This window comes from Octopus bimaculoides, chromosome 10, assembly GCF_001194135.2.
Source record: "Octopus bimaculoides isolate UCB-OBI-ISO-001 chromosome 10, ASM119413v2, whole genome shotgun sequence".
In the NCBI taxonomy this organism is placed as follows: Eukaryota; Metazoa; Mollusca; class Cephalopoda; order Octopoda; family Octopodidae; genus Octopus; species Octopus bimaculoides.
The window spans coordinates 8,041,885-8,055,134 of record NC_068990.1 but is presented as its reverse complement, the minus strand read 5'-3'; the positions used below and the strand labels follow the sequence as shown (position 1 = coordinate 8,055,134).

Sequence of the window (13,250 nt, the reverse complement as noted above, 5' to 3'; positions counted from 1 at the left end):
TATATATATATATATTACTCTTCCCTTTTTGGTCTTTTTTATTCTCCAAGTATATCAATATAATGGGCACATATACAGGTATGTGTATGTGTAAGTATTTTTATGTATATAAACATTTTATTATATACATATTATAGATAACAAAACGTTTATGCATAAATATATGTGTGTATGACTGAATATATATTTATTTTGATATATATATATATATATATGTATGCATGTATGCATGTATAAATGTATAAATGTATAATTCTAACATACTGAATTTGTAGCTGAATTTGTTTAGTATAGAATAAATTTACTTACTGTTCGAAATGTCAAAGCATTTCTCCGAAATATTTTAAATATATGCCACTGGTAAAATCTGAATGTAAACTGAAGTTAATAGAAACTATCTGCACTTCGTGGTAAATTTCAAACATGAATTTATTTGCAAATAAATTTTAGGTTTCTTGCAAGATGCTGAGGGCATCAACTATCATTACACATACATATGCAATTATTTCTTGAATGTATCGCATTTGTTGCTCAGAGAAAGTTATTGTTATAGCCAAATAATATTCCAATTCGTAAAGTGGTTACCTTGATCGTGAGTATTTTAAATTTTGCGGAAAATATTAGGAAAATGAAACGAAAAAGCGTCTAACTAAATAAGGAAAAATAATGTGTGGAGAGATAAAGCTAAAAGAACGAAATATTATGACAGAGGAAATGGTAAGAGGGTTTACTCATATGATGTAAAGAGGCGGAAAAGCCGTCTGAGCAGGTTCTGGTTTTGACGACGAGGCAAGTATATCATATTAATTCTCTTGAGATTGTATACGTGGTCTGATCAATAAGTATCCAGACTATTGCTACGAAGCTAAAGCATGGAGAGTAAAGCTACTTGACCTGGAAGTCTGCTGTGCATGTGCACTAGGGATTAACGTTCTAACTCACTTCCGCTGTTTACAGTAGAGTTCAAGGTCAATCTGTGACAAGCGGCTTTACTCTGCGTGCTTTAACGTTGTTACTAAGGCAACAGTCCGGATGCGTATTGATCAGACCTCGTATTCTCATATTGTTTTTATAAATGCATTCACTTGCCCAACACTATTAAAGGAGTTTCCGACATGGAATTCGTATCAAAAGAAGCTAAACATAAGACATTTGATACCACAAAACAAAGTGTTGACTCGATAATTATCGGTGATTAGAAGCTAATAGTTGTCGAGGGCATTCCTGCGCTCGTGACGCTTCATCAAGCAAGAGGAGGTGGACATTTCAGTGAAGGAGTTCTTTGCCTCGAAAAGCAAGAACTGATTTCAGCTTGAGATCAGAGAATTTGCAGAAAGCTAACTTCAGGCGGTGCAACACGATGACCTCTACTTTCAATGCTAGGTTGTTTTTGTCTAACTTGACGAATAAAACAAATAAGTTATCAAACTATTGCAAAACTTTTGATTCGACCCAATCTTTACTGAACATGAAATGAGAATTTATGTTATTTAAAAATATTTACCTACAATAATTCATTGTTTTAATGTTACGAAATTTTAATTATTTGAATCGTTAATTGAGTGTAGCGTATAATGTGCTGAGCCCAAATATCGCCGGTACCAATTTTCCATTTTCTCTTCTCGCATCGATAAGATTATTACCAACTACTTTCTAGGACTGATATAATCAACTCTCACTCCCCGAAAATATTTGTGATATCACTACAAATTTAAAAGTATTTACCTTTAGAATACTAAACGTTTCGAAAGGCAGCATTAGAGTCTCGCCTTCCTTACAACCCAACGCATTTTCGCACTTAAAACCCACGATTCTCAAGCAAATTTTTTATGTGTCACGTACATCATTGATTGTCATTTTTATATTGTTGCCTTGCTGGATAATTTCCAATTTAAGCATGGATACAATGTCCTAGCTGAATATGAAACGATGATTTTTAACATTGTTTCGTTTACTTCGTAACTTAATGCTATTATATTCAACTGTTTTTTTTTTTAATTTTTACTGTAATTTAGTTTATTCATCAATTTCCTACTGCATATTATTACTGGATATAATCCCTTTTTCTTTTGTCATAAACCAACTATAGAATCATATTTTTAACTTTAAAATAGATGGGGAAAATGACATCTTCAATTTGGGTAAAAATGTTCTGTAATTATGTTCCTGCTCTACCAAATGGAATATGCAAAACAATTTTCTTTTCGAAATCCTTGGCGGTTTAATGATTAATCCTCGAACATTAGTGGACGGAAGAATGATAATTTACTATTATTAGTAAAAAGATATAGAAATGCGATGTCCAAACGTTTCATTTTAGCTGAAAATAATGAATTCATTACAAATACAGCAAGATACATAGCTGAAGAGGCAGGTGTTCTGATAGACAAACAGATAACTTAAGTATATATAAATTGCATATATGCGTATGTATATAATACACACTCAAGTGCATACATGCGTGTACAAACAAACGCACGCACACGCACACACACTCACACACATTACACACATACACACGCAGACGCACACAAATATAACCGAAGAATTCCGCCAGATCACAGTTATGTAAGGCATGCCTCTTCCATAAAATAATATGTACTGATATGAACTGCATTGTTAGAACCTTTAACACCAGTATTAGCTGTAAGTCCAGGAATGTGGTCAACAGCATAAAGTGCTTCGAGGGGGATTGTAAGAACAGGAATACAATATACGTTGAGGAGGCTACAAGACATCTAGTGGAAATACCGAATGGACTCTGGCGGGAGTATAATGACAGGAAAGAGTCGTCTGTATTCAGTCAGTAAGCTAAAGGCCAGCATGGCAGCATCCTGAACCAAATTATCATCGATAGAATGTTTAAGCACTCGAGAGAGCGGTCGCTTCGACAGATAGGCAAATCTGCTCTCATAAATGAGACATTACCAACATTCAATAGACAATATACACAGTAGGTAGTAGAACGACAATGCCACTGGTACCGCCAGCGCAACATGCATACATTGGAACATCTGTATGCTTGTGGTGGTATAGCCAAGTATATAAAGGATAGGATTAAAACAACAGTAGGATGAATGGAAATCTATAGAATATATATACATGTAAATATAAATAGAACATATATACATGCAAATGTGTACAACTCCAACACACCACCGTACACATCTTTGCGTGCGCGAACGTGCACACGTGGACACAAGAAACTGTAGGTAAGTACATATAAGCTGGGATTGCAATGACGGCAGGTTACAAGGAAATCCATACAAATAAAAGCATATAGTTATGAACAATTTCAATACACAACCATGCACATCCACGCGAGGACAGGCGCCCGCACTCACATGCACTAGTAAATATGCTCACACAAGAACACGACCGGACACACGACCAGATATACATCCAGGCACACACACCATGCATACACATTTATAAATACATCAGACATGCACAGACGCACAAGCACGCGCACACACGTACGCAGGAACACATGCACACACACAAGAACACACACACGTAAACATACACACAGAGGTTTAACGAGGCAAAAGAATCGCCATAAGGCATGCACGCGTAGGTACTCATACACACACTGGAATGTCCTCACGTAAGCAAACGCTCTCACATTCAAGCATGCGATAATGCACACTCACCCACAGACCCTAATCAAACACTAGAACTCACAGTGCGCGCAGACGCTCATACACACCTACCCTTTTTTCTCCCCTTTCTCCGCACAGAAGGAATTACACCCATAAACCTTTACATGATGGTAAACGAATCCCGAATTGTCTGCGACCAAACTGACCTTGAGGGAAGGTCAATCCGTTAAAGTCTAATGCACACACTCCATAAACACAAAGCTACACATACAGGCATCGTTGTGCATATTGTGCATAACTTATTGGACAAAAACTTCCATATAAAAGCGTACGTCAGTGAGGAAGAATTAAGAAATATCTTTTGTAAAGGACATTAATAGTTGCCACTTCCCTCGTTGAAGAAAGAGTGAAGTAGATCATGTGAGGAAGTCTTGCGAGGGATACAGGAAAGGAATCTGCATTACGGGAATGTTATAGAAAGTAACGTCGCCCTTTCAAAGCCTAGTCAGGCTCATGAGTCCGGTTTCCCGGTTTCTATGGCGTATGTGTTCCTCCAGCTGGACGGGACGCCAGTCCATCGCAGCGTTACTGAAGAAACAGGAAGAAAGAGTGAGAGAAAGCTGGGGTGAAAGAGTACAACTGGGCTCGCCACCACCCTCTGCCGGAGCCTCTTGGAGCTTAGTTGTTTTCGCTCAATAAACACTCACAACGCCCGGTCTAGGAATCGAAACCGCGATCCTCCGACCGCGAGTCCGCTGCCCTAACCACTGGGCCATTGCGCCTCCACATCATAGAATGTACCTTTATAAAAAGTATATGTCTGAATTACCAAGAGCGGATATCTTCTCTTAGCTGGGTTGCCCTGTCTACACACACGACAGGAATATTGGGTGCAAATACTTCTACACGGAGTCTAGATACTCAATTTTCAAATAATATTGTTGGGGTGCGCAGATTATCCCGAACTAGCAAGGTGCCTTAATTTAAGTGCGTAATGGAACGAAATTTATAATTTAAGATTTAGTTGAATTAGGCACTTAAATTAAGGCACCTTGGTCGTTCGGTATAATTAATCACTTGATGAATCAACCATCCGTGGATCTTCAGTAGAATCGCTGAAGATATATAATTATAAGACGCGAATATGTACTCAAAAAACAAAGGAAAACATGTGCCCACTGAGTTTCATCGTTATACATCAACAATTCAAACCAAATGGCCACAATCAACGTGCCGAGCCGGAAGAGTACAGCAGTGCCTATTCCTTCTCCCTTTCTAAAATATATTTACCCGCTTAATGATGAGGCACTTATCGTCATTTATTGCTCGATGTTACAATACCAACTTCAGCACTTAGTCCATTTATTATTACATAGAATAATTAAACGCAATTATATCTGTACTCTCTCCCCTACTCTCTCGCTCCCTCTCGCAACTATTTTCCGCTCTCTCCCCTCCCTCTTGCTCTGGCTGTCTGTCTCTCGTTATATATATATATATATATATATATATATATATATATATATGCGTGTGCGTGTGATGTAATGTCATATAAAAGTGATTAGCAAATGTTTATAAAATGAAGCGTCTTTAGGTCAACAGACTATTCGACTCCTACCATTAATAGAAAAGACACAACAAAAGAGCAGTGTTACGATGCTGAAAATGATAGAAATATCATATTCTGATTGCATGGAATACTCGTCGACTTTATTTCAAAGTAAAATGTCGAGCAATGTTAACAGATAATAATATTGAGTCTCTACAGAGGCTATGAAAGAAATTACGTGACCTCCACTTGCCATGTTAATTAAAATTACTCGTTTATAGGAATTTGGTTTACTTTTCAGACTTCTGTCAAGCCAATTAACTCTGCAGCTGCTTCTTAAATGCAAATGATGTTCGAAATTCCTGACTTTTCTTTGGTTATCTATAAAGAATGTTAGTTTAATAGTGCTTTGATCTTTCAAGCATGAACTGTTGAATGCAACCAGCTGCCGTTACATGCATTTAATAGATTTTATATTACATTAAACCACTTTTCTTTTAAATGAAATAAATCTGAATAGAGAACAGATGCTCATGTCTTAAATTGTTGCCAAAAAATGTATAAAATCAGCTTTAATTCACGTTTACTGTGGCGCAATACATAATTTTAAATCATCCCTAGCGATGTTTTTCTTTTTGTTTTTGAAAAAGAGTTTCTGCATTTCAAATCAACAAATTACGATTAGTAAAACACTAGGTGAGTGGTAAGTAACTGCTTATATCTTCAACTAATTAATAATTGGTTATTTCGTTTGACTTAACTCAAAAGCATACATAGTATAATTCAATATATTGCTGTCATCAAAGGGATCACAAAAGTTTGGAATAATGGTACATACTATTAAATGAACGGGAAACAATAAATTGATTAATCTAACGACTGGAATGTGTAAGGTGATGAAAAACGTAAAAGTAAATTTTGCTTTTCATTAGATCTACTTAAAGCATAAAATGAATAAAAGGCGTAATAATACTCCTTTGCTTACAAAAGCACGCATATATACATGTGAAATATGTATCACTTTAGAACATGGAAAATAAAGTTCAATCGTATTCGTTGAGTTGTTACGGCGGAGTTATTGGAGAAAAGGGCATCAAATATATAAAGAACTTGCGAGAGGTTGTGCATGAAGTCTCATACGGTTGTTTCTAGAATAAGTGAACATATATATGGTGCATATCTCAGCCAACAAACATTTCCATATAAAGCCAGCTATACCGTCTTCAGAGGGGAAGACTTAAGGAATATATTTATTAAAGGATTTTAGTACTTATTAGATTCATTCAACGATAGAACTGGTAATAAATAAAATCAAATTATATGTTTATGCATGTATGTACGTACATATAATATATATGTGTGTGCATGTGTGTGTGTGTTGTGTGTGTGTATGGATATATATGTATATACATAGATACATAAATACTTACATACGTATAAGTGTCTGTGCGTGTGTGCATGTATTTAATCACCGAGATATGGAATATGGAAAATACGAGAATCGTTATTGATCACTACAATTGTTTCGACCCACCTAGTCACGATACCCCGCGGGTGGGATCCTTCGGTGTAGATGTGTTTCCTCTGGTGATTTCAACAGTTATCTCGTGAAAATAAACACTGCTACGCAAGATTTCTTCGTGGTCTTCGTATATAGATGTGGCAATTTAAGGTATACAGCTTCATTCTTATAGAAGATCCTTAACAAAAAGAATATAAGAAAACAAAGAAGTATTAGATATATATGAATGTATGTATGCATACATACATATATGTATGTGTGTATGTATGTATGTATTTATGTATGTATGCATGTATGTATGCATGTATGCATGTATGTATGTATGCATGTATGCATGTATGTATTATGTATGCATGCATGTATGTATGTATGTGGTAATCAATAAGTAAAGTCGAATTTGTGAACTTCAATCGATTACCTCAGTTAACAGTTATGTGAATTCAAGGCTAACCGGATGAACAGAAAGAAACAAAATACTATGAATCCAAATTATCCGGTACAGAATGAAAGTTCAGAAATTTTCATTAATCACAGAGTACAAAATAAGCGAAATAGAAACATAAAATATTAATATCGCATTTATGACTTAATGTGCAATCATTTAAATAACAGATGGGCGAGTTAAATCATTTGATATGGTGGAATATGTATACAAACAAAGAGTATGCAAACCCATGCGATATTAGAAGGAAACCTAAACCTCACATTTCATCATAACTTTTGAACAGTGTTATGTGATTCTACACGGTGAAACACCGCTATACATACAATTAGTTGGAGGGACTTAGAAAGTCATAGCGAGGTAAAAATTAGATTCACATACATACAGAGAGGCACAAAACAGAAGATTTATATTGACAGAAATGCACATACACTAAGATTATAACAGAGTTGACTCTAAGGTCATTAGTATAGGCAGGTTAAAGGAAGTATTTTGTAGGAAACAGTCTGTTTAGAGAGGAAGGTGCTTATATTCGAGTAGCAGCAAAGAGACACTTATTAGAGATGAGTTGTAAGTCTAAAGGCACATCAAAGAAACAAAGAGTGGACGAAAGAGAGAAAGAGGAAAAGAAGATATAGAGAGATAAGGAGAGTGGAAGAAAATGTATGAGGTGAGGAATATGAATACTAGAAAAGATGTACAGTTAAATGGGCTGATTAACATCCCGTGAAAGCGAATAGACTACCAAGTCAAATAACAATCAAAATATAGTGTATTAATTTACTAATACATATAATAGAATGGTAAAATTGTTGGAATATACTGAATAAGTAAATAGTCATTAAATGGAAGAAAGTGACAATCATTAAAATATTTAGGAACGAGATAATAATCTTCTCTACTATTGTCACAAGGTTTGAAATTTTGTGGAAGCCATTACTCATTAGGTATTATTTACATCACTTCCGAAAAGAAGCAATGTCGATCACGACACAATTTGAACTCAGAACGTAAAGTCAGAAAGAAAGTTGTGAAGCCTTTCGCCCAGAGCGTTAACCACTGTTCCAGCTCAATAACCTTATGGAAACGAAGCAATTATAATGAAATGATTCAAATCATCGGAATTAGTTACAACAATTATATAAAAATGATAAAACAGCCTGCAAAACCATGAAAAGAAACAGGTGAAGGTTTTCTGACTCTAGATCTCTTAATAATACCACTCGTACTTACATTTTGTACCTCTTCCTAGCAGATTTAGTAAAGATACAACTAATAATTGTTTCTTCGCTAATAAACATGATAGTATCTGTAAGGACTGGGGGTTGATAGAACTGTCTTTTGAGTAACAAGTGTCTCCGAAGGATATTTAAGATATAAACGTTCCGTCCAAATCCCCTATACTAATATATTGGTGCTACAGTATCAAAAATCATATCTTAGTGGGGTAATAAAAGCAATTTATATAAGAAATCATTTGAAAAATTTATTTTGGACCTAAAAAACAGAGAAATTAAATTAATCTACTTCGTGTTCAAGGATTCGTACCACGCTTCTGTATGAAGGGGGCGTGGTAATTACATTTGTTATTGTATGGAGATACTTTAAATTCAAAGATATAAGCTTAGATTAATTAATAAAAACAATGAGCTATTACTACATTTATCACACTGATTGCATCATACTTTTTTTAAAGAGTCCATTTAGCAACGTTAAATTACATTATATAAAATTACATGAAAATTTCAATCGATTATATTTTTTTTTCCTCACTGTTACTATTCTTCTTCTCTGATCTCGTAAAATACTTATAGTCTTAGAAGACCTTTAAATTTCATGTAAGGTTATTAACGATTTCGTATGATCTTTCAAAATAACTTAAAGATTACCACTTCTACTTTTCCCTTTTTTATTACAATTTACTGATCTAATATATTGTAATAATTATAAAACGGGTAAAGACTCACTTCAGTCATGAAAGACCATGGGATCGCAGTTACAGAGTTCCCCTCTGAAGCATAAGTCCGGGCAAAGTTGTTTATGGCAGACCAGTACTTGCCCATGCATATCAGCCTCCTCTCTCTACGCCACCACCAGCCTCCTCTATCCACGCCACCAATTTCGTCCTCTCAGCTTCAACTATGTACAAAATCGGTGGCGTTGAGAGACGAGGTCTATGTGTATGGGCAACTGCTGGTCTTCATTAAGCAGCCTTGCCCGGACTTGTGCCTTGGAGAGGAACTTCCTACGTTCAATCCCATGGTCCTTCATGAACGAAGAGTGTCTTGTTTTAAATGTGTGTATATTAATATTTGTGCTTGTATCTATGTATGCTTGTACAGCAATACAAGAGAATGACGTTACAACACACCAATCAGGCGTTTGGCTTCATGTCTTAGATATTAGTTGGTGGAAGCTTCTTACAATTTGTTACGAAATATATACTCAATTGAATGGAAAACATAAAGCGCATTAAAAAAACAGTTCTTCAAACTAAAATAAATTTTGGAAAATTGAATGAAATATAATCCTTTTGTTACACCCGGCACGACACATACACACTGGATAAATAAACGTAGAAACAATGTTCATGTAATAGTTTATGTATGTGTTGGAAGCTGAGGATTCATTCTGTTTTCTTTTATATTTATTTTTTTTTCTAAAAGGTTCACATCACTCATTTTCGATTGTTCAGAATATAAACAGTTAAAAGCGGATAACTGAGTCAAGGAGTCACGAGGGAAAAGGCATGGAATGTTGAACGGTTCACTTTACCTTGATCGGTGATAACGTTTCGTACGGTGATAACATTTCGTAGGGTGATAGCTTTTCCCACCACGAAGAAACAGGTTACCAGCTGCAAATGGAGGACAACTGTGCTTCTCTTAAACCTCAGTACGTAATTGTATAAGATATTCTATGCATATTATCGTCCTTCATGTTATCACATTCATGTGCAGTTCTGGTATATAATAAGGTGAATGATTTATGTGTTTTACTTAAATGAACATACATAAGAAAATATATATATTGTTCAGCCAGTTAAATATATTCCCTAAAGTAGTTGCTTATTTTCTAAAATAATAACCTTTGTATCACCCTTTAGCATCATACAATACCAACTCACTGTAGTTAGAATATTTCGTTTCAATAACTCAACTATCGACACCGATTTTGTTGTTCATTATTTGATTATGCGAACTACATATTCTCCTTTCCAATTATTTTCATGTAAGTTACTTTTCGCATTGAAAACCAATTTTGTTGTAGAAGAAACCATTGAGCTATTTGCTTATGGTGCCATAGCTATAAAAAAGAATGACTCGTTGTATGATTACTTATACCATGAATTCAATTACTTCAATGTTTGTTAACTGCATTACAAGCAAACATCGTTCGCAGAAGATAGATATTAACGTTAGTTCCTAAATAGGCGATTAATATTTAATACAGACTCGTAGCTACATAAAACTAGCCATGGATTGTAAAAACAATAATTATCTCAACTGAGAATGTGTTAATAATAAAGGATGAATATTTATGTACATATTAGAATAATACGATAAATAGGTTTTATATGACAATAAAAATATTGTATTTGCATAATTGTTAATCCCAAATAACATATATTTTCTGTAATATTGCTATTATATATTTTGTGTAATTACAGATGCTGTTCAACGTTTTCCATTGTATCAAATTATCTTTATTGATACGAAAACTAATCACCTCTATATTAGCATTAGCGAACCCAGACATACCATAATCTTACCTGACATGTGAATTGTAGTTGGTTCGATGGTTATATTAAATGCTGGTGATAAAATGCCTTGTTCTTACTTTTTGACGCCTATCCTAACCTACATATTATTACATCTATATGTACCTCATAATCTGTTGATTAATAAGAACACAAATGAAAATTATTGACTTCTATTCTTTTATTCATTGTAATATATATAAATATAGGTATATGTATATGTCTATATGTATATATATATATATATATATATATATATAGATAGATAGATAGATAGATATATATATATAGTAAGTTTGTTTTACTGATGGCATTGCATCGTCGCTTTACATATTACATTTGAACTATGTAGTATTGTCAGAAAAACAAACAAAACTTGTCAAACGCCATTTCTACGCCTTTCCATTGGTCAAAAGTAATGGATATAGCCTATAGAGACGCTGATAAACGTTGCACATCAGTCATATATAGCTTCACTGCAAGTTCCCTAAATACTATACAGCATACGTCTATTAAATTCAGTCTCCCACTACCACCAATTCCAGTACAATTCTCAGAATGTCGCAGGAAAAAATCGCAAAACAGATTCCTCAAGTCAAGCTAACTGGCATATCTATGAGTAGACCAGAAACTAGATGATTGGATAATCTTTTCTACTCTAGGCACAAGGCCCGAAATGTTTGGGAAAGGGAGCAGTCTATTAGATCGACCCCAGTACGCAACTGGTATTTAATTTATCGACCCCGAATGGACGAAAAGCAAAGTCGACCTCAGCGAAATTTGAACTCTGAACGTAACGACAGACGAAATACCGCTAAGCATTTCGCCCGGCGTGCTAACGTTTCTGCCAGCTCACGATTGGATATTGATAGTTTCAGTTGTTCTAGTTTGGGAATCCAGCCAGAGAGCCGTAGGAAGTTTGCTTCTGATGGGTGCTTGTGAAATTGGTGAATTTCCACGACCTTCTTAGGAATGGGGAATGGTAAATATGGAATGATGGATGAGAGAGACAGGGAAAGAGAGAGTCAACAGACAGACGAAGTGAGATAGATAAATACATATGGCACGCATGCATGTATAAATGCATTTGTTAAAGGAATTAAATTGATGTTCATGGAACCAATAATGGTATTCTCGACGAGGAGCCTGATCATCTTAGACCTCTGATTTACTAATATCAAGGAAATCATCTACAATGCTAAAGTTGACAGCAACGAGTTTTTCAGACCATAATAAAAATAACGATATATGGTGCATAGCGATAGTCTCCGCATCGACAAGCTGACTTGAAATCGGTTCAAAAAAGGCTCGTGAAACAAAGCTATACTGAACGTCTCTCTATGCAAGACAATGACGAGAAAATGGAAGAACTTAGGGAAATAAATCAAGGTATGTTTGTCATAATAACAGCAAAATGTTTTCTGCAAACTACATATAATGATGAAATGAGCAAACCAATAAATTGCAGCTTATATACTTTAAATAATGAACGCTAGAATAGATTGACCCAAGACAAAAAATGGGGAATTTACATATATCTTAGATTAGTATTAAGTATGAATGACACTTGCCCTAAATAGTAATGAATTGAAATTTATACGCAGCTACTTTTTCAAAGGGAAAACACGAGTATGTATATGTGACTATATCTTGATTATAGATTATACTTAACGTTTTGGCAATCGATGTGGAATGTATTAACTATTTAAAACTGCTTCGTAATTGAAATTAAATATTCCAGCAAGTTTGTGACTTTCGCTAGGTAATAATATTGATTAATAAATTCCATTCCTTTGAATTAATGTGTTCTCAAAGTTTATCTAGATTCGAAGCACTGCTTTCCATACTGCTACAAAAAAAGTAAATCATTACACTTTGAAAGTAGCATGCATAAGTTCTACAAATAATGGAAATCAAAGGATTTATCAAAGAGTTTTCAAGAAATAGAGATGAGGGAGAAACAGTAGAATCTTCAGTTGTAGTTTTCTTACATTAAATAGGAATATGTTTATTGAGTTAGAACTATCGAAAAAAAAAAAAAGAAAAGAGTTCCCCGGCTTGTAAAAACCACTAAGGAAAGTCAAGTCTTTGGAACACCCAAATTTTGTAATGAATTGCGTTTTATGAAAGTGTGTAAATATATTGACATATAAACATGCATACATATAGAATTACATACATATATACAACTCAAGGCAAATGCATTTAAATCGTATCTACGTTATATATGGGAGGAGACGGTGGGTATCTCTCTCTGTCTCTCTGTCTCTGTCTCTCTCTCTCTCTTTTTGTATATACTATGTTGGAAACGCTTGACTATATATATATATACTAAATATATACATACTCAATATATATATATGTATATATATATA

General features: G+C 34.6%; 2 long non-coding RNA genes across 5 annotated transcripts in view; both read right to left on the bottom strand.

Annotated features, from left to right (window-relative positions):
* LOC128248873 (uncharacterized) overlaps positions 1 to 13,250 on the bottom strand; it is a 43,418-nt gene that overhangs the window by 22,512 nt on the left and 7,656 nt on the right. For all 4 annotated transcript variants that reach the window (XR_008265002.1, XR_008265005.1, XR_008265004.1 and 1 more), the window contains one exon: positions 6,686 to 6,851. This is a non-coding gene — a long non-coding RNA (uncharacterized LOC128248873). The remainder of the gene's footprint in view (positions 1 to 6,685; positions 6,852 to 13,250) is intronic.
* Positions 5,249 to 6,679, bottom strand: LOC128248874 (uncharacterized). Its single transcript, XR_008265006.1, has 2 exons — positions 6,582 to 6,679; positions 5,249 to 5,532 (listed from the first exon to the last, which is right to left on the bottom strand). It is a non-coding gene; the product is annotated as an uncharacterized LOC128248874 (long non-coding RNA).